At 37.4% G+C, this 21,766-nt stretch overlaps 1 pseudogene; it reads left to right on the top strand.

Moving 5' to 3' along the window:
• Window positions 1-343: 343 nt before the first annotated feature.
• Window positions 344-21,537, top strand: LOC114028613 (annotated as a pseudogene).
• Window positions 21,538-21,766: the final 229 nt, after the last annotated feature.

Below are 21,766 nucleotides of genomic sequence, written 5' to 3'. Positions count from 1 at the left end.
TATGTAAATATATATACAGATACATACATACATACATATGTGTGTATAAACACAAATTACTGCAACAGTTACAATCCAAACACTGTGTTTTCATCATCTTTTTAGAAGCAAAGCCCACCTTCTTGGCTCCAAGCAGCACAGGTAGCACAGTTCGACTGGGGCAGCTCCTAGGAGAACTTGCTAAATAGTGAGAAAGAGACTGCAGTGGAACCTCTCTGAAGACATTGCTATCAAATCTATGTGGACCTTGTGGCCTCCTCCTCCTTACTGACATATATATTGTTTCCTTACAGAACCAGCACTATCACCAGAAGGTCTGTTGGAAGCTTCTGTTACCTCTGAAATGGCAGGTGAGTTTTCAGGCCAACTAGATTCAGGAAAGTCTGTTACTAGCTGATGAAAAGAGCTGTGTCAGATCCTGATAACAAAAATGAGGCATCTCTTTTCTCACACATCTCGGAAAAACATCGCAGTGCTGAGTCAGGTACTCTGACTTTTTTCCACCTACTTTTCACATCCTTACAAGATATACCATTGTGCAATAGTTTCCTACAAATTTGGTTGGGGTTTTAGCCTATGTTCTCATTGAAAAAGAAAAAAATGTTCTGTTGGATGTCCACCTCCCCATAACTGATGAGGCCGTGTGTTTCACAACTCCTTTTATTCACACTTACTAGTGAAATTCATTAGAGTTAAGATTCTTTGAATCCTTGCCCCAATATAATCCTTGGCTTCATTACTAAGTTCTCTGAAGCAATTAATAATGAAACATTTTCTTCTGATGAAAATTAAAGCTGAGTTAATTTTGTTTCAGTATGTATGATATGTTTTATGGCTGCCTCTAACTGTAGAAATAGTCTCATTTACCTCATCAATATATTTTATGTCTCATATTCTAAACAGAATGGCCTAGAACTCAATAACAAAATGTCCTCTTGGACAAGTGGCAAGGAAAAAGGAGGTTAAAAGACTGAAAATATTAGCTCTATTCCTCACCCTATTAAGGGTAAGGTCAATGACCATCCTGCTTTAAGGTTACCTGTTAATCAGATATACTATAAACATGTTCATTTAAAAAAATTAAAATTCAACCTAAAATGTTCTAATTCTATTATTTAATCTAGGATTGTACTAGAAGAAAGAATATCCAGTATTAATCCAAGTCACCAGGAGGAGATAACATACATATTTTATTCCCTTCTCCTTGAAAAAGGATTGGAATAGGATTCAAGAAGATTGAGGTTTAAGTCCTGGTACTGTTACTAACTTTCAGTGTGATTTTGAATGTTTGCTTGGAGAAGAGATAATTTAGAAGAGTTTTGGTTTTGTTTTGTTTTTTTTTTTTTACTAATTCAAATATTTAAAGGGTTGTTATCAGAAAGTGATATTCTACTTAGTGCCAAAAGGGAAAATTAGGAAGCTGCAAGGAGTCATATTTTGACTCAATATAAAGAGAAAACTTCCTGACAATTAGAACTTTCAAAAGAAGAATGGGCTACCTTTCAGGTAGTGAGCTCTCTGTCACTGGAAATCTTCAGGGAAAGATAGATGGCCCTTTGACAAGAATATTGTTGAAGGAATTCATGCTTGAGATAGGAATTAGACTTAATCCCCTCTGAGGTCCTTACTGATTGAATGTTTCTGAATGGTTCTTTGTTTAGAGAAAGCATAATATAGAGGAAAGAATGCTACCCAGTCTTAGTCATAGGAGACCTAGTTTAGAATCCCATCATTGCTACTGTGTGACTATTTTTTTGTCCACAAAATAGTGATCTCTAATATTCCCCAAAGCTCTACTATTCAGTGACATTTGTTCAGGGATATAAATGAAGCATTTTTCTCTTTTCTCTTTCTTTCCTTCTCCCTCTCTCTCTGTCTCTCTGTTTCTCTCTTTCTCTGTCTCTCTCTCTCTCTCTGTCTCCCCTCCCTTCTCTTTTATCTACAGACATTATGAAGTTATTATATTCTTCTTTGTGTCTTAGAAATCCCTGGTTCCATAAAATTTCTTTATTGTCATCTTCTATTTACTCGTATTTTCAGCCTTTCCTGAACTGGAACTTTTGTCACCCTCAGCTTCCTGCCACTTTAGCACTCTTAGATGGTGAGATCTTGCTTCCTTTTGATCTGTATTATCTGGTGTCCCATCTCTAGTTGGTACTACTACTGACGTCTGTGCTTAGAATACTGGCAGGTGGCTCTAAGTTCAAATTAGTCCTCAGACACTTACTAGCTGCATGATTCTGGTCAAGGCACTTATCTCCTATTTGCCTTGGTTCCTAATCTGTAAAATGGGAACACACTGGAGAAGGAAATGGCAAACCACTTCAGTGTCTGCCATAAAAACCCATGTACAGAATCCATGGGGTCAAGGCATGTTGACCATGACAGAATGACTGAACAACAAGAGCCACAGCAACAACAGAGCCCTGAGTTTTCTTCTTGGGGTCACTCAGGAGGGTCAGAGTGCCACAAAGAGTCCCTGGATGTGTCAGACTGATTTGTAACAAACAAGACCATTTAAGGAAAATCAACCATAACTGAACGTCATCTGATAATACAATCTATGCTCTGTGTTTGTGCTACTCTACTGTCTGAGAGGATTGTTTGGTTATCTGTTTTCTAGTACCAGTTTTGGTCATTACAATTTTATTAGGCTTTAACAGGCCTAAAATCTTGAAAACTGATAACTAAGAATGTATATTTTGGGGTTTCAAATTTTTATTTCACCAAGTTTCAAATGATCAATTTATCTTCTTCTGATGGTTACTTAACTGATAGTAGAATATTTTTCCTTGTATTTTAGTTTCATAAACTTTTTTCTCAACAAAAAGTTAATGTAACTGACAGTTTAGAAATTGTTCTTCCTCTTATTGGACATTAGGGGGAACTCTTGTAATAAAGGAAAAATATATCTTAGCAAGTTAGCAGACAAATACAAAACTGTGGCTCATAACAATGATGGTGCTGCTGCTGCTACTTATGATGATGATAGTAATAATAATAATGATAACCATGAGCTATATAATGTAAAAATTTCCAATTAAATTAGATGGACGTTGACCAAAATGAGCAAGCCACTTCACATTTCTGGACCTCAGTTTTCTCACATAATCTCTCACTTTTCACCCCCAACGTCCTTTCCAGTTTCAAATTCAATGAGCCTCTGAAATTAAATGGCATCTGCCTAGTAACCAAAATAATAGGAAATCTTTATGGTTGAACACTGTGGCTTAATGTCACTACAAAACTTTTATTGGATGTTAGACAAATTTTCCTCAGATTTTTAAAAATAAATTTTCATGGTCCTCATACCCCATAAATCTATCTAGGTAGACACATTCACTCGTAGGTCAAGTTAAGTCAACCAGCATTTATTAAGTGCCAACTATGTGTCAGTCACTATGCTAAGCATGGAGGATTCAAAGAAAGACACAAGACAGTCCCCTGACCCCTGACCTGAAAAAGCTCCCATTCTAATGGGAGAGGCAACAAGCAAACAACTATGCTCACACAAGTTAAATGTTCAATCTTCTTTCTCAGAAAGAAGGTAAAGACTCTTTACTAATAATCATGGTTGGACTGCTTTGGGGGATCATTAATAAGGTGTTCTAGGTTAGCAGGAAAGAATATTGATGTTTCTTGTTTCCCATTTGAGTGGGTGTGGTGGGATGGTCATTTTTTACTTCTATCCACAAGGCTGGTGTTAAAGGCTCACATAGTGAGGTTGTCATTTCTCTTTTCAGTCTCCTTTTGACCCACCCCTCGAAGCAGTTTCCTCTGCACACCATGTACAGTACTTCAAAAGTGGAGCTGACCCAGTTCATTCTGACCATGCAGGACTGCTGGGGAAAGACAAGAAGACTCTTCAGACAGAGGTGTGTGGTTCATTTACACAAAGATATTCAGGGAAAATCCTTGCTCAGTAAATGTGAAAGAACAACGTGCTGGTCAGTGGCTATCCCTTAACTTACTAACTACTACTTTCAAAATCTTTTTGATCTTTCAAAAATCTTTTATTTTAACTTTAGTAATTTCCATGTTTGGGTTTTGGTTTGGGTTTTGGTTTTTTTGGATACTTTTACAAGTGACTTTAATTTGGCCTTCTGATTTTCATACCATGTTAATTTTGGATTAATTTGCTTAAATGAGTAATGCATCCATTTAAGGTTCTGTCTTGGAATCCTCTGTCCTGGTTCTTTTCCCATCTATATTCTTTTTGGCACTTTTGTTATTTCCATTGCTCCATTTTAAACATTTTGTCAGCACTTTTTTTTTTCATTTTCTGTTTGTTTGATTTTTTTTTTAGAGATAATTTAAAAAGCTTTTCTTCTATTAGTATTTCTAGTGTTGTATTTTTTGAGATGTTTATGAAAGAGCCTGGCTGTTTTTTAAGCCCTTCCCCTCATCATCTTGACTGGAAAATCTAAAATGGACTGTATCTTAACACAGAAAATGTCTGGTTGCCAATTCAGGAACTATTTCAGAATCATCTCTTTGTGTTTAGACATAATATTGATTATTTAGAGCAAATGCCAAAATCAATACAAAACTAGGAGAAAGATGAGAATCTATTTAAACAGGCTATCAAATCTGAAAAATAGGAAAAGGACAAAAATAATGATTTTGACTTTATTACCATTGCTTGGCAACAACCTCTGCAAAACTGCTGTCAAAGCAGGAAGCCCAAAGAGTCCAGAAATCACCACAGGCAGCAAAGACTTTTATCTCCTTCACGTGAAGAAAGACGTTGCAAAGACATGCAAAGACATGCAAAGGCCACTGATGAGTTCAATCTCATTTATAAAATAGAATAAGAAAATTATGAGTAGCATCACCTCACAAATTTATTAAGTCCTTATTATATGCTAGGCGCTGGGCTAAGCGCTGGGAATACAAACAAGAAGCAAGGTAGTCCTTGCCATCAAGGAGCTTACATTTTATTTGGGAAGACAAGAGGACACATAGAAGAGAATGGTAGACAGAAGAGCTGCCCCTTCCAACAATAGGGGGCATCAAGGTAATGCAGTGAATAGAGCACTGGGCCTGAAGTCAGGAAGACCCGAGTTCAAATGTGGCCTCAGACACTTCTAGCTGTGTGACCCTGGGCAAGTTTGCCTGTTTGCCTTAGCTTCCTCATCTGTAAAATGAGCTAGAGAAGGAAATGGAAAACCACCCTAGTATCTCAGCTAAGAAAAACCCCAAAAGGGGTCACAAAGAGTTAGACACAACTGAAAAAGAGTTATCCAATTCTCAGTCACTGCCATGACAGGCTAACTGACCTGCTGCTATAATTTCAGACTAGTCCATTCCTCATCTGAGGGTAAAAGTTGCTTTGATATATTTTAATTTCTTTCATCCATTGCCTTTGTGGTTATTCCATTTTAGCTGATCATACAGTGGCTACTTAAGTATTGTGTCCTTCCTTCTAAGTTTTTACTTGGTAGAATTGTTGATAATTGAGTAACATCATTGAATTCTGCAACCTGTACTATATACACTTCCAAATGCTCTAATAGAATGGCTTTCTACTTGTTCTCTGTGAAATCCCAAGGTTCCATGAAAGGGACCTGTATGGCTCAGTGAATAGAGTGCTTACTGACTCTGGCGTCAGGAAGACCTGAGTTCCAATCTAGTCTCAGATACTTACTAGCTTTTGACCCCAGGCAACCGCTATTTGATTCAGTTTCCTAATCTCTAAAATGGGAATAATATTAACACCGAGGCATGATAATAACACCTATCTCCCAGGATTGTTATGAGGATAAAATGATGAGATGAATGAAAAACCCAAAAGACAGAGTTTCTAGGTAACTAATAATCAACTTATTAATTAGGCTTGCTGGTAATGAACAAATTGATAGTCAGTGGTTTCTTTCTGTAACCAAAGACATCTAATGGAGATACAGAATGCTTTGATATACTGTTAGAAAAGGGAGCATGCCTGATAGGTGAAAATCAACTTTGATTGGTGAAGAATTAATTAGGAGGTAGACTTTCAACTGAGAAGGTAGGCTGAAAGCCTTCAGCAGCTAAGGTTTAGCTCCTCCTGCTGAGAACACGACTTGGTTAAGACACTCAGCTGCCTCCAGCAATCTGGACAAAGGAATCCATCTCTATCTAGACCACTCTGGTTGGTTTTGTACTTCATGAGCTAGGTTTCCAATGAAGGGGTTCAAGGACATGGGCTTAATGCTTTAGGGCTGGAATGTACCTAGGTTAGATTCTGTTTGCACTATAAACAAAATTAAGGTCTCTTAGTTGGGTAGGGTCCCTTCCAAGATCAGGGACCACGTACCCCAAGGATTAGGCTGAATGACCTACAAGGACCAGTGCCAAATTAGGAAATAGAAATGAAAAACCTTAATCCTAATTTAATAATTATTATTATAATAGAAAAGTAAGTTTTCTCAATGACAATATTTCTAAAGTGTTTTGCAAACTTTAAAGCACTATATAAATGGTAGTTATTATTACTGTTGTTGTTGTTATCATCCTCATCATCATCATTAGATATCTCTAGAGCCCACTGAGAAGAGATTTTGGTCATAAGCCTCAGAATCTCTTTGTAATTTAAAAAAAAAAACTTAAGCCACTAGACAATTTGTTCCTTCACTAGCTGGCTATGTCTGAATTTTTCGGAAGGCCTGAATTTGTCTACTTTAATTCTGATTTTATATTTATATCTTTGTGCATCCCATCAGGTTCAGGTCTACCCTCAAAATTCCTTAGTGGATTTGGGTCCTGAAACATTTAAAACCATGCAGGAGGGTTATAGAACTTCAGATTTGCAAAACAATCATCAACAAAGAGGATTAAAAATGGAAGCCAGAAAACTAGCAGGTCCTTTAGTAAGGCTTGTTGACAATACTACATTGTGTAATGTAGCCTGTAGCCTAATGGTAGTGTCCAGCCATAATATGAGGCATGGATAGGATGCAACCGTGGAAACTCTGTCTAGTTTATTGAATAGCTTTCATAAATATTATAGAACATTATATTTCATCAATATCATAGAATATTATATAGCAATGTAGTTGGACTTTATATTGATTTCCACAGGAATAGAGATGTTGTTTTTTTTCCTGGTCAAATTGTAGCTTAAAGCTCTTATTTAACTTTCTGAATGCATATCTCCCACCCTTTGTCCCAGTCTTCTTCAAAGATGTGCTGTGGTAGCTGAGCCCTAAAAATAGCACTTGGACTAATTGTTTTTCAGGGAAAAACATATTTGCAAATTAACTTAGGGAAATACATGAAATGTTTTCAAGTTCTATGGATTGTAAATTCCTAGAGAACATAAATAATTGATGTTTCCCTATAAATGTTCTTCAGTAGGTTAAAGGAATATGTCATAGTAGATAGGACACTGGTCTTAAGTCAACAAGACCTGGGTTCCAATCCTGCCACTGACACATACTAGCTTTGTGACCTTGAGTTTATCACCTGAACAGCTCTGAGCCTCAGTTTCCTCATCTATAAAATGGGGATAATAATGCCTGTAATTTTTATCTCCCTGGCTTTTTGTGATGCTCATGGATGATGAGGTATGTAAAGTGCTTTGCAAACTTTAAGTGCTCTACAAATGTCAGTTTTTTTATGTTGATGCAACCTTAATATAAGATCTGTTTTGTATGTATCATAAGCACACAGTAGCTTTTAGCTCATTTTATTTTTCTACTAGGCTTCTTAAGACAGAATAAGGCACCCTCCTTCTTCTTTCTCTGAATGCAGTTTAAAGTAAAAATTTGTAGCTCAAAGCACCTAGTCCCTAGGTCGTCTTTCTTGTTAAGCATTACAGTGCTTGTAATTGATGCAATTTCTTCCAGTAACAAAATGTTCCTGACCTTTTTCTGGTTATAAAGCAAATGTTCTTTTACAATGTCAAGAAAAAGCAAATTTGTCTTTCTTTCTCCACTCTTACTAGTTCTCAAGATCACACTCAGCCTAATAAAGAAATTTGAACTGGAAAATTAGATTAAGGTTTCATAGTTAAGGGCCAACTAAATGCAGGAGTAGCTCAATTTTCCTTCATTTAAAGGAGTTTATTCACTTGCTCAGACACTAGGAAGCAGAGATTTCCAAATTTCCCCAAAGAAAAGTTCTAATAACCCATTACTCTTTTTCAATATGGTTTGAGAAAAGTGACCAACTCTCAAGATCTATTAATGCCATTCATATAGAGTGAACCTGGTGAATCTTATACCTGGGGCTAATGGAGGGGAGGACAGTGTAGTAGGAAGGGACATCCTTTGCTATTCATTGTGGGGTAAGATTAGGGACTAAACCTAAAAAAGATTGGTGGTGTTGGAAGTGGCCATAGAAGAGGAAATTAGTTGGGAGAGATTGAGATACCTATCTCTGAAAATACTAAATCATGTATTTTAAAGAAAGAGAGAAAAAGAAAAAAAAATAAGTCCTTTATTGAGCAAGAGAAAGAGAGAAGGGGAAGAAAGAAAAGGAAGAAGGTCTTGTGCAGAGCATCTGAGGAGAGGGGTATGGGAAACTCAGGTCTGACTAATAATACCTAACATGGGATGCAAAAGCATCTCAAGTTTAGGAAGGTGGCTATTTCTTTAGTTGTTATATTCAAAGCTCATGGTCATCTTTATCCAAAATGAAAAGAAATATGTCACTCAGGACCACAGCATGCCATAGCATGACTGGCTTAAATTATACTTTAGGTTTACATTGTGGAAGTCATCTGTAAGTCTACTATCAATATTCTTTTATGTACAAATAGCAGCATCATGATTGTGTTTAGGGATTGCTCCAATCTTTGTACTAGTAACCTCAGTGCCGAGCACATACCTGGCACTTAGTAAATACTTTTTGTTTGATTTATTGATCTTGGAGTAAAAAAAGACCTGAGTGCAAGCCCTACTTCTGAGACATACTAGTTGTGTGACCTTGGATATAAGTTGAAAAGAAGATATTGCTCTTCATTGGTAAATTAATTTTTTTTTTTGGTAAGGCAGTTGGGGTTAAGTAACTTGCCCAGAGTCACACAGCTAGTGAGTGTTATGTGTCTAAGGCCAAATCTGAACTCAGTTCCTCCTGACTCTAGGGCTGGTGCGCTATCCACTATGCCACCTATCTGCCCTTTAGATTAAATTTCTTGCTGTGAGTTCCTTATACCAATGAACTTACAGGTCTGACAAAAAAAAATCTAAATAATAATATCCTAGATATGTATTAACTACCCTTATCATGGTTTTGGAATGTCTTCCAGAATTTTGAAAGAAGAGTATAGGTAAAGAGCTAGCTGTCTGTGATGATCTAAATGAAACACTTCCCAGATTGGATGGAGATCTCTTTAGAAATGTTCCCTGTTTTTCATTCTCATTTTAGTGCCATATCTACAAATGGACACAAATTTCCAAGAGAAGAACTTCTTTGGTATGGGAAAATACCTTTCTGCAAATCCCTGGGAAGGGATTTTCTCTACACAAAGTCACAGTTTCCTCTTTCCTTTTTGGAGGCTTGAGAATTCCAAGGATTTCTTTTTTTTTTGTCTTCCTTCTTTGCTTCCTTTCTCTCTCTTTCTCTTTCTCTTCTCCCTCCTCCTTCTCTTTCTTTCTTTCTTCCTCTCTCTTTTCCTAATACTTATGAGAGGGCAGCTAAGTGGCACAGTGGATAGAGTGCTAGAAATCTGGCCCCAGACACTTATTAGCTGTGTGACCCTGGGCAAGTCCCTTGATCCTGTTTGCCTCAGTTTCTCACCTGTAAAATGAGCTAGAGAAGGAAATGGCAAACCAGTCCATTATCTTTGCCAAGAAAACCCCAGTCACAAAGATTTGGACACAACTGAACAACCTCCCAGGTTTGTTGTGACAATCAAAAGAGATAATAATTGTAAAGTGCTTAGCACAGTGCCTCTCACATATTGAGTGCTATATAAATGTTATCTATTATTATTAGGGCAAAACAATATATGTGCCCTTTTTTTCCTTTTTCTTATAGAAGGAAATACCCTTAAAATTTTGAACTATTATATTTTATATATCATATCATAGGTGATCACAGCCAAAAAGGTCAAAATTGTTGTAGGCTGTATTAGTCAGGCACAGAGTCCAGGACAGAGTTAATGGTCAGTTCAGATATGGAGTAATGTGTTCTAGATGCCACATTTTAGGAATACCATAGATGAAATCAACGTACATCCAGAAGACTGCAACCAGGATCATGCCATAGAAGGAGAAGGGATGACTTAGGGAGAGGTGGGTGGAGGAAATGGTAATTATCTCCAAGTATTTGAAGAATCATCATTGGATTAAACTTGTTCTGCTTGGCCCCCAGAAGGAAAATCTTGGAGCAATGGGTAGAAATGGCAGTTTGGCAGATTTGGGCTTACTGTAAAAAAAAATGCAAATGTAAAATTACATTTATGTAAAAAATACCAGAAGAACTTCTTAATAATTAGAGTGAGCCAAAAGTGGGATGAGATTAGTGAACATCTTCAAACCAAGGCTGGATGGCCACTTGTAGGAGATGTTGGAGAAAAAATTCTTGGTCAGGTATAGATTGGACTAGATGGGTTCCGGTGCTTCCAGTTCTGAGATTCTGTGATTCTGTTAACTAAAGCTGAAATTTTGAGACCTCGTTAGTCCACATTAAGTAGAAGTAGTAGTAGTAGTGTTAATATAAATAACTTCACTCTTGATACTGAGTCTCATTGGCTGACATGATTTTATTTTTAAAATATGGTTAATTTTTTTTAACGTTAGGGAGATTTCATTTTAGTTTATAAAATAAATATCCACTTTCTGGTCATGAATTTCTAGACTTTTCTGGTATGAAGGCTAATACCATCTTTATATTTTTTCTTCCTGTGTAGATAAACTATCTTCAAAAGAGGATCCTCAAGAAAAGAATCCTCTTTGCGAGAAATGAAATCCAAGCTGGATAGTTACAAAGAACATAATGCCAGACAAAGCTCTGAGATTCTGTCCTTGAAAGGTCATGTCAAAGATTTAGAAGAAATCAATGCTTTGGTCAAAAGAATAAGCTCTTTGAAAGACATCAGCATCCAGAACCTGGAAAAAGAGAAGTGGGTCTTAAGAGAAAGAATTGCAGAACTTGAAAACCTTCAAAGTTGGGGTGTTTTCTCATTTATATCCATATTGGGTGATATGGTGAAAAATTCGCTAGGCAGGATGGAGGATACCTGGCTCTTGGTCCTGCTACTGATTTGCTTGATGACCTTAGGCAAGTCATTTCATCTCTCTGAGACTCAGTTTCCTTATATGTAAAAGGAGACAGTTGAACTCTTAAGGTCTCCTATAAAAAATTCCTTTATTCTGCAAAAGGTTTCATCCTTAGCTTATTACTGTCCTAAGACCTCCATACTAATTGCTAATCATAGATTTTATATCAGGCCAAACTGCACATGCTTTTGGATTCAGCATTATCAAAAATATTTATTCAACCTTTTGTTGGGTATAGAGATAATGGGCTGCTGTTAGGAGAAAGGAGAACCATTATCCTTTTCTGTGTGTATATAGGAGGGTGTGGTGGAGGTTGAGGGATGGGTTATAGCCCAGGTTATTTACAACAAAGATACTTAAGAAAGTCCCAGGAATTACTATCATTGTAAGGCTTAGGAAGAGGAGGCCTAGAAAGGATTGTGCCCAAAAAAGATACTTGAACTGTGTCAGTATCCTATTTCTAATTCTGTGTTGCTTATAATATGGCACACCATCCAACAGTGATTTTTCTTCTGAGACTTGTATTTCCCAAACTGTTTTAGAAGAGAAAATATTTAGGAGACTAAAATTGAATTGGGAACCAAATTTTTATTAAGACCAAGAGGTCAATACAAACATAAGGGCCAGTAGGAAGAAGAAAAGGATGATTCTGTCTGGTTGTCTGACACTATCTGAACCAAGAGTGGCAAAGTTCAAAAGAAGGACCAATTAAAGGCAACAATTATTAGAATGACCCTTAGGTGGCAGATCATTTCTTGAAGGTAAACCACATTTTCTAGCAGCTAGACCTTTTCCTGAGTACAGTGTCTGGAACTTTGTAGCCTCTCCATTTGGCATGGAGAAGGCTTCAATAAAATTTTAAAATTAAAACAAAAAGTATTAGAGTGACTATTCAACTTTTTTCACCAAGAGCTCAAGGGTACTGTCTGTGTCTGTCTATCGATGAATGAGATGAATGTCAACGTGCTTTGCTTCACAAGGAAAACCAAATGTCTACAAGAGACCAAACCCCATTCACCCTCAACTGAGAAACCAAAACTACCCAGATCCAGTACCAGTTTCTTCAGTCAACTTGCTATTCTACTAAGCAACACCCTTATCACTGTACCAGCTACACAGGAAGCTGTGAGAGAAAGGACACAAGAAATCAGTACTAATGAACAATCTTGGATATATCTAAGTTTGTTGGCAGAAAGGTTGCCACTTTAAAATTTTCTGCTCATAAGGTCTAAGTTGGTTCCTAAATTAGGAAATGCTTGTGCCTCATTTTAAATAAGCCCATTTCTGTTGTTGAGCTTTTGCCACAGTAAAGCAAGAGAAGGATTAAAACAATGTATAAAGCCAATTTTACCATTTCTCATAGCAGGATATTCCCAATTTTTAACTGCTTAGATCACTTCTGAGGGAGATTTCCCAAAGTCACTTGGAAGCATATCTAGTGAATATGTGATAGTTGTCAAACTTTTTTTTCCTATAGAAGATGGCTCTCTACTATATATAAAACCAAAAAGGTATCAATAAGACTTTTTTAAAAAGTCAAATCACTTGTTCAGTTTCATCAGAATAGCTGAACCAATAAACTCATGTAGATAATTCATAACCCTGAAATCTTTGTAGTGAAAACTATCTCTTCCTCTCTTTCTCCACCTCCAATTCACACAAATGTTGATGTTTATTTTGGATTGAATGTGTGTTGCAGAGTCATTCCATAGAAATCTCGGTTTTGCCTAGTATTCTAGCTCCTTTCATTGTGGAGGGTTCTCTGGTGTCCTGAAAATTTCCATGGATGGTTCCATTATTAAGTTTAAGCTGAAGTATTTAATTTTCACATATCAGTCTCTCTTCTGTCCTATTCATTCCAACCAATGATCTACACCACAGATTTCCCTAAGGGAAAGTTGTATCAGCATAATGAAATCCATAAATTTTGACCATAATAATTGGAATTACATGTTTGGCTTTGAAAGGAAGGAGCAAACATGGGATGTAGGGACAAATCTCACTTTTGAAATTTACCTATAGAAAACTATTGTCCTTCAGCAAGAGATCCAATCGCTAATTCTGCAAGTGAAGCAGCTGGATCAGCTTTATCAAGAGGCTGTGTGTGACGCATCCCAAACTGAAGAAAAGCTTCTGGAGCAAAAGAAATCCCTGAAGTTTTCTGAAGGAACAAGTGCCATTGATAACTTCTTTCAAGGGAGATGGGATTTAGACAAGAAGAAAGCAGGGCTCCATTGAAGTGTATGGTGAGGAACAATTAATATTTTCAAAATTATATTAATGGCCTCAATTTTACCCCATAAAAATAACTATTAGCATTCTTAAGGGTTTTTTTTTGGGGGGGGGGGAAGGTACAACAAACTGATTAATTCCTACACTCCTGATTTTGTGCAGACGTAAACAGAAAGTCCATGCTTCCCCTTCCTCATTATAAACATATTTGATTTTTGGAGTGAGGAAATTTGTCATGCAATTTTATAAGAAGGTCCTATAAGAATGATTATCTCATATTGGAATTTCAGACATAATAACAACTAGATGGTAGAAGCATTTTTAAGCAGAGAGTATTACTGATGAAATGATGGGTTGGCCAATGAGAGCCCATCACTGGGAGCATGCACAATATACTCCGGCTGATTCAGTTTCCTTCATGGATGCTTGGTGAGCCTGTTTCTGGGCATGCTCTGAAGAGGAGAGTAGGAGAGTATATTTAGAAGCAGGTTCCCCAGGTTACATGAGAGGGATTCAGGCCAAGCACACTGCACATGCTCCCTAAGGACTGGGCTCTCATTAGTCAGTAATATTATACTGGTACTGTTCTCCATGAGCTCAGAAGCTAATGTGGGACACAGTATGGACATAACTAACATAGAGCCACTTTCAACAAAGTCATAGGTCATCCACTTGACAGTGTTGTTGTTCATGCCATTTATGAGAGGCAGCATGGTGTAATGTAGGACTTAGGACGAGATCTGAATGTGGAGCCTAGTTCTATCCATTGGTTGTTGGGTGACCTTGAATAAACAGCTTCAACTCTTATACAATGAGGATGATAAAACCTAACTAACAGGATTGTAGTGAGGAACAAAGGAGTCAATGGATCTAAAATGCTAAACTTTTAAGTGACCTGCAAATGGAAGGCATTATTATACCTAACAAGATTCTGTGCCACCAAAGAAAAGTGATTGCCCTGTGGGGAATGCAGTGCCAACAAATTTTGTGAATTTATTTTTCAAACAATGTAGGTGTATAAGTAAATAATACAATTGCAATTAATGAAAATTAATTGGCAGTAATGTTTTGGAAATCAGATGGTCTGGTTTGAAAAATTTTAGTTTTATCAATTTTTTTTTTAATTTGAACCCTTATCTGAGGAGCTACTAAAGTTTTGATTCCATTGAGAATGAAAGCTTGCTTGTGCTATGCTTAGGAGTGTTAATATATATTTTTTTCCTATTCCTTTCCCCCTTCTCTCCCCAAATCAGTTGGACTCAGCATCAACAAAGGCTTCATCAAAAATAATTATTTCAGGGTCTGCCAGAATCATTTTCAAGGTTTCCAGAGACCAAACGGAACTAGGGCAGTCTGAATCAGTGTTTCCCAACACCACTGTGAAACAGCTTTCCTCTGTAATGTACATTCCCATCAGCCTTGTCCTCCTGTCTGCATTCTTCCTCACAACTCCTCATCTGTTCCTTCTCCTGTGTCTAACTCGGCATCCATAGCACAGTGTTCTAATGTAGATTTCTGCTCTAAGGCTGCTCTGTAAGCAAGGAATGGATGAAGATGGTTGGATTGCAGCAGCTGTTGGCTGGAATCTTTGGTTTCTCACACTCATTTTGCTTTGTGTGGGTAAACTCAGAAAGATAACACCTGATGAATCCAAGTACACACAAGCATGAAATTTGGGACTCTATAGACAAGACTATCAAACTCCACCAGTTTCCTAAATGAAGAGAACAGTCTTAAAATAAGATTCAACTTGCTTTTTAAAGGGGAGAAGAAGGTGGAAATGTCCAATTTCAGTAAGGATAATAGTACTTTCATATATAGTTTCAAAGGGTTACTGTTTAGCCCTGATAGTTTTCCTCTGTCTATACTTTAATATCAGAATTATTTCCATAAACATTTGCTGAATTGAATTGACAGGAAGAATTTATGAAATATCAGTTGTGTTCCCAGCCCTATCTTGACATTCAAGGATACAAAAAAGGGATAACCAAGAACCATTCCTCAGTGGATAAGTTGTCAAAAGATATGAACAGTTTTTGAAAGACTTGCAAATTATCAATTACATTAATTGCCATTTGAAAACTTTCTCCAAATCAATAATAATAAGAGAAATGTAAATTAAAACAACTCTTGAGTTTTCAGTTCTCACTCTGAAAATTGAGTAAGAAAACAAAAAATGAGGATAGTCAGTGTTGGAGGAGTCATGGAAAGAAAGGAATACTCATACACTGTTGGTAGAGCTATGAATTGATCCATCCATTTTGGCTATCCATTTGGAATTATGCAAAAATGTGACATCACTGTTCATACCTTTTGATCTAATAAATCCTTCTGCTAGACATATACTCCGAGAAGTTCAAAGATGAAAACAAGAGTCTCATCAGGACTCTTTGTGTTAACAACTACAACAAAAAACTGGAAAGAAAGTGGAGCAAAAGTAAACTGGTTTATACATGTAATAATTTCTGCTACAATAGAAAGGAGAAAAGTCACAAGAAGGAACCTGAGCTCTGAGTGACTGAGAAAGCAAAAAACAAATGGTACCAGAGAACAGATCAGGGAACATACTTGTCTCCTTTTGACCAAAGTGAGGGGGAGATATACTAAGGGAGAATGTCAGAGTTACTATCAGGTAGTTTTGTTTACTCATTTTTCCTTGTTACAAAGAAGGGTTTGAGAGGGGAGAGGGAGGGACAGTGGTATAGACCTAGAAATAACTGTGATGTAAAAATAAAAAGTATCAATAAAACATTTTTTTAAGTAAAAAAAAATTATTTCAATGTCCCTTCTGGTATGGGTACATAAGTCAATGTTTGAACTATTTTTTTTGTCTCATAAGGTATTACATGTACAGCTCTTAGCCAACCTTAAAACACGATACAAATGCCAGGTCTCTAGCTCAACTTGAAGAGTGCACAGGGTGGTATGCCTTTGGGGCTGATTATCTTTTTATGGAGGGTGTGAGTATGCCCACTGACAACACTACCACCATCTTGTGGTTTGGATTCTCCTAGCATCCAGTTGAGAGTATTGGATGCTCACCAATCAGGAGCCAGGGTTCCAGGGGTTAGAGGGATCTCATTGTGCTAGCCTTTCAAGAGAGGCTTCAATACTCATTTTCTGCCTCTTCCTTTTTTACTCCTTTCCAGAGTATGGCCTGGCACAATAGAGAGAACCCAAATCCTGTTATTGGCCAGGGAATGGGGGGAGGGAGGGAGGATATTACTCCCCCAAGAATCCATCAATGTCTCTCTTGAGGGAAAGGTATGTGGGCTCCTTGGCCTCTCAAACATATGGCTTGAGAAGAAAGCCCCAGAACCCAAGGCAAAAAAGAGAAGGAATTCTCTGGGCAACATGGTCCCACAACCCAGATTTTTATCAAGAGAAGGTGAAAAGGTGATTTCCTGGCTTTGGGGTTGTCTTGATATGAGAAGAGGGTCATGCACATGGCAGCAGTGGAATCTACACCAGAATATGGAGGAGAAAAGACCTGAACTTTGACCCCAACATTACTCTGTGTTACTTGGCCAATGTAGATCTGTCTGTCTAGACCCCCCTTCCAAGAGAGTGAAGTCCTCAGCTAGTACCAAAACTATGGAGATCAGTGTGGGTCTCTGAGGGTGAAAGAAGAATATTAGTATGTTGCTGTCTGGTAATTCCAGGTTAATTTCATCCCATAAGGAGTCCAAACCACAAGGTTTTTCAAGGACATTACAAGCCTGGGAAAAGGTAGAAATTAACAGAGAGAGAGGAAAATGGTAGAGCTGGTTTATGGACTACTGTGAGTACTTTCTTTATTTTCCGAGGGGTGCAACAAAGTTCCCGTGCCTAAATTATACATTTATTCTTGTGAGAGCCTTTATCCACACCCGTAGAGACCTAGATGTTTGTTACATTCAAATACCATGCTGTGATTTCCTTGGAGGCAACATGGGAGGAGAAGCAATCCGAGCCAAAGGGAAAATGATTTTTGATGTTCCCTTAATTGAATCTAGTCTATTTAGGCCCAGACAGAGCCTGGAGCTCAGATTCATGATTCTGAGCCTAGTTTGACTCCTTGATTTTGTCTCTGTCATGACTGCTTCATCTGACAACAGAAGTAATAAAAGCATTGCTTCTGTTGTCAAATGAAGTAGTCGGAAATAGTATCTCACCCCATCCCAACTAAGCCAAAGGTTGGTTTCATGCTAAAGATACCAATCCTCAGGTGCCTTTCACAAATGGAACCAAAAACATTAACAACAAGAAGTTATGATTTAGATGTAAATATGACTTTTCTGTTATAAAGCATTTCATCTATATTGTCCAAACTGATTCTCCCAAAAACCTGTGGGGTAAGGAGTACAAGGATTATGATTCCCATTTTAGAGCTGAAGAAACTGAGGCCTAAGCAGGTGAGATAAATTTGGTACTCAAAACCCAGGCCATCTTATTCTTTCTCTAGTACTGTACATAGTTTTTTTTCTGAAGTGGATTCAGATTATATCTGTTAATGAATTTAACTTTAATTTAAAAGAATGGCTTATTAATCAATTATGGCTCCAGTAAGGGTAACCCCAGAAACATTCAGTATTTTAAGACACTCAGAAGGACCAACTCCTTTGTTTTGACATAGGGAGAAACTCAATGGGAACAAAACAAAATGAAGACTTTGCTGACAGAAGATTTGGATGAGAAATTCATGCAGCAAGAGAAAGAAAAAAGTCAACAGATTCTGTTCAGTATTGAGCAGAGCTTGCAGAACTCTACAACAGTAAGCCTGGAAGAAAAGGTGTAGAAACTTAAGAAAGAACTCAGTGAAATGAAATTGTCAAATCAAAACATGAAAACTCATTTGAGGAGAGTCAACCACCTTAAAGTAAGTTGAGATAAGTGAGGTTATTTCAGAAATTCAACCACGGTCTTTGTCACTATTTCCCAAAACCCCTCTATTTCATTTAAACAAACAGGTCCCCTTTTTGCTCTTCATTTAAGGGAAATTTTCCAAATTTTTAATCATCTTGTTTTCCTCTGGCCATTCTCCAAGTTCTTCACTGAGTGTTCCAGTTGCTGGGTCCTCCAAATCAACTTCTACATTTAACCAGATACTACTATTCAATTCAGTCAGTTGACAGAATCCATAAAGGGCTAGACTTGGAGTCAACACACCTGCTCTTTGACTATGGGAAAGGCTCCAAGCCTCAGTTCCCTCACCTGTACAATGGGGCAGCCAGACCTATACTACTTATCTCATAGTTTTTGTTGTGAGGTTTAAATGGATAACAAATATGAAATTCAGTATGAATGGTGGCTGTTATTACACACTTAGGGATCAGCCAGTGAAATTTGAAGTTTACTGGCAACAGTCTAGCCAGACTTTACCCCCTATTTCTCTGTGTGTGGCTAGCCCAAATTATAAACTCCTCGAAGCTGGGACCTCATTTTATACTGTAAATTGAATTTCTGGTCTGAGACACAATGCCCTGTATACTTTGCTTCAGTATGAGAAGACTTGTAATGACTATTTTTTGTTATTAGTCATGAATGATATTTGTGATTGTGTGTCTTTGCTCCTCAATTGTGAGCAACTAGGTGGACTGGAGGATAGAACTCTGGCCCTGGAGTCAGGGAGACCTGAGTTCAAATCTAGCCTTTCACAATTAGTAGCTGTGTAACCCTGGGCACCAACCTCTGTTACACCTCAGTTTCCTCAACTGTTGAATGGAGATAATATTCAAAACTACTTCCCAGGGTTGTTGTGAGGATCAAATGAGATGATCTTTGCAAAGTGCTTAGCTCACTGCCTTGCTCTTGGTAGGTACTTGATAAATACTTGTACCCTTCCTCCCTTTTATATTTTCTGGCATTTTAGAGGGAAGATACAGGAACTGTCCTATCATATAGAGGAGAGACAGAATCATAATCATTCTCTCCTCACCCTCACAGGACAAAACCATTGAGAAGATCTGGGAATCTTTAAAAATGGTTGAATCAGTTAAAGAGAAGACAGCTCCAAAAGTGATCATTTTGAGAAGATATTGAATCTTTTGTTATTATTACTTTTATTATTAAAGCTTAAAACTACTCTAAGACTTTTGTGACAGACTATATTTACTCTAATAAAAACTCTACTATCAAGGAGAGAAGGTAGATGCCTAATAAATTTTGAATTAGATGTTAAGAAATATATTTAAGTGTCAGCTAGGTGGTACAATGGATAGAGCACCAGCCCTGGAATCAGGAGGACCTGAGTTCAAATCCAACTTCAAATCATACACTTGACACTAACTGTGTGACCCTTGCCAAGTCACTTAAACCCAATTGCCAAAAAAAAAAGAGAGAGAGAAGAATTAAATACAATATTATTTTATGAAGACTTCATACCAGAAAAGAAACTTTTCTACTAAATTGTTTAAAAACCTGATTTGATGCTCCATGTTACCATTATTCTTTTAAAAAGGGTCTCTCTTATAGAGTTGTCTTAAATGAATGTCAAAAAACCTGTGCCACTGATACTTCTTTTTCTTTTCTTTTTTTGTGTGACTTTTTCCCCATTGTTGCTCATGGATTTTAGAGAATCTGTTACAAAGATGATGGGCTTTAGCATCGAAATTCCAGACACGGAAATCATTAATCAACTCAAGCCCATCATATAAGCTTATGAAGTTTCTTTAATTACATCTAACAGCAGAGAACCAATGAATGACACAAAAGACATTTGGCACTTTTTTTCCCTTCACTGTCACCAGCCAGAACTAAAGCCACAGGTTATTTTCTGTAATTTTTGTATATGACATGTAGAAAATAGGTAGAGAATGAATAAAATGTTTGGCATTCTCATTTATCTATTCTATAATGTTTGTCACTTGATTTTTTCTCTCTCTCTCTTATTTCACTGTTCCACCTTGTTTCTCTCTGCTTTTGCTCTGGCTTATTCTTGACTTGTTGTCTGTAATTTATTTGAGGTTGTCTAAACCTGAGATTTCATCACTGTGGGAACTCCACTTATGTATATCAGCAATTCTGTAATTTATAGCATTGACTTATTTTTAATATTTTAGCCTGTAACTTATTGTCTTACTTACTTGGTATACTAATAGGTTGGATGGCAAATCCAGAGTAACACAGCTAGTATGTGCGAGAGTAGGATTTGAACCTAGGTCTTCCTGTCTCCATGGCCAACTCTTATTCCACTAAATACACAAAAGCAGGACACTTGTTCTATAACATTTCATTGTCCACTTCGTGCATAGATTATTTTTGACCCATAGTTAAAAGACATGGGTATTGCCAAGATAAAAATTTATGGTTACTTTGATATCTTTAGTAAAGAAGAAACACAGATGAGAATTTTAGGATATTTTTTGGTTGATATTTCCCTTTTGACAAAGATGAGCTTTTAGTAATCATGCACAAAACATCTAGGGATAGAAAGATCATTAAAATGTTTCAAAAGCTGATTATTTTCTTAATACAATATAGCATGGATGTAGAGTCCACAAGGGAGCCTGTTCTTGGCACATGCATAGGTATTCCCTACCTGGTTCTAGGCCAAGTGGAAAATTGTGAAGAGCCTGTTTCTTCTGACTGTGCCTAATTAAGGAGTATGTGCTATGTGTTGAACAAGAGTCTTCTAACTGGCCCTAAGAACTGATGACTAGAATTTCCAAGTTGAACTCAGTGTGCATATAAAATGAATGACCAATCTCTCTCTCTGTCTCTATCTCTCCTTTTCTCTGTTTCTGTCTCTGTATCTATGTCTCTCTATCCCTCTATCTCTCTTTCTCTTTCTCCCTCTTGACTTTGAAGCAGGAAGGTTCCCCATAGAGTTAGGTGGAGGAAGAATGGCTGCCTTGTCCCTTTTTGTACCACCTAGCCATGGTAACTATAAGCCCATGGCTTCCTGTTATTTGTGATTGTTCAGGATCTTAGGCAAATGAGCCTTCCTAGATGGAAGTGTTTGTTTGATGAGCTCAGAAGATTCCCTCAGTCCCATTGGCTGTTGGAGCTAAATGACTGTCATATCAGCCTCTCCTACAGGCAGAGGAGGAAGTGTCCTGTAGAGCAACAGTTTGCTGACATTAACGGAGGTACCTGCAATAGTGGAAAGACAATCACCTGAGAAGGGCAGCTGCTTCAAGAGTGTGACCTCTCAGAGTGGAGAGAAGTACCAGTATGCAATCCAGAAAGGAGTCAACCTTCAGAATCTAGTTGAAAGCTATACTTAGGGGAACTTTATGGGGATTCTACAAAGGAAGAAAAACACAGAACGTGCCAGAATTATGAATTATCCCTTTGCTACATATTCTTGTCACAGATACTTCACTATCATTACACTCTAAATTATAGCT

The sequence above is a fragment of the Vombatus ursinus genome, unplaced genomic scaffold, assembly GCF_900497805.2.
Source record: "Vombatus ursinus unplaced genomic scaffold, bare-nosed wombat genome assembly UNPS02014893.1, whole genome shotgun sequence".
Taxonomy (NCBI): Eukaryota; Metazoa; Chordata; class Mammalia; order Diprotodontia; family Vombatidae; genus Vombatus; species Vombatus ursinus.
This window is presented reverse-complemented; position numbering and strand designations above follow the sequence as displayed.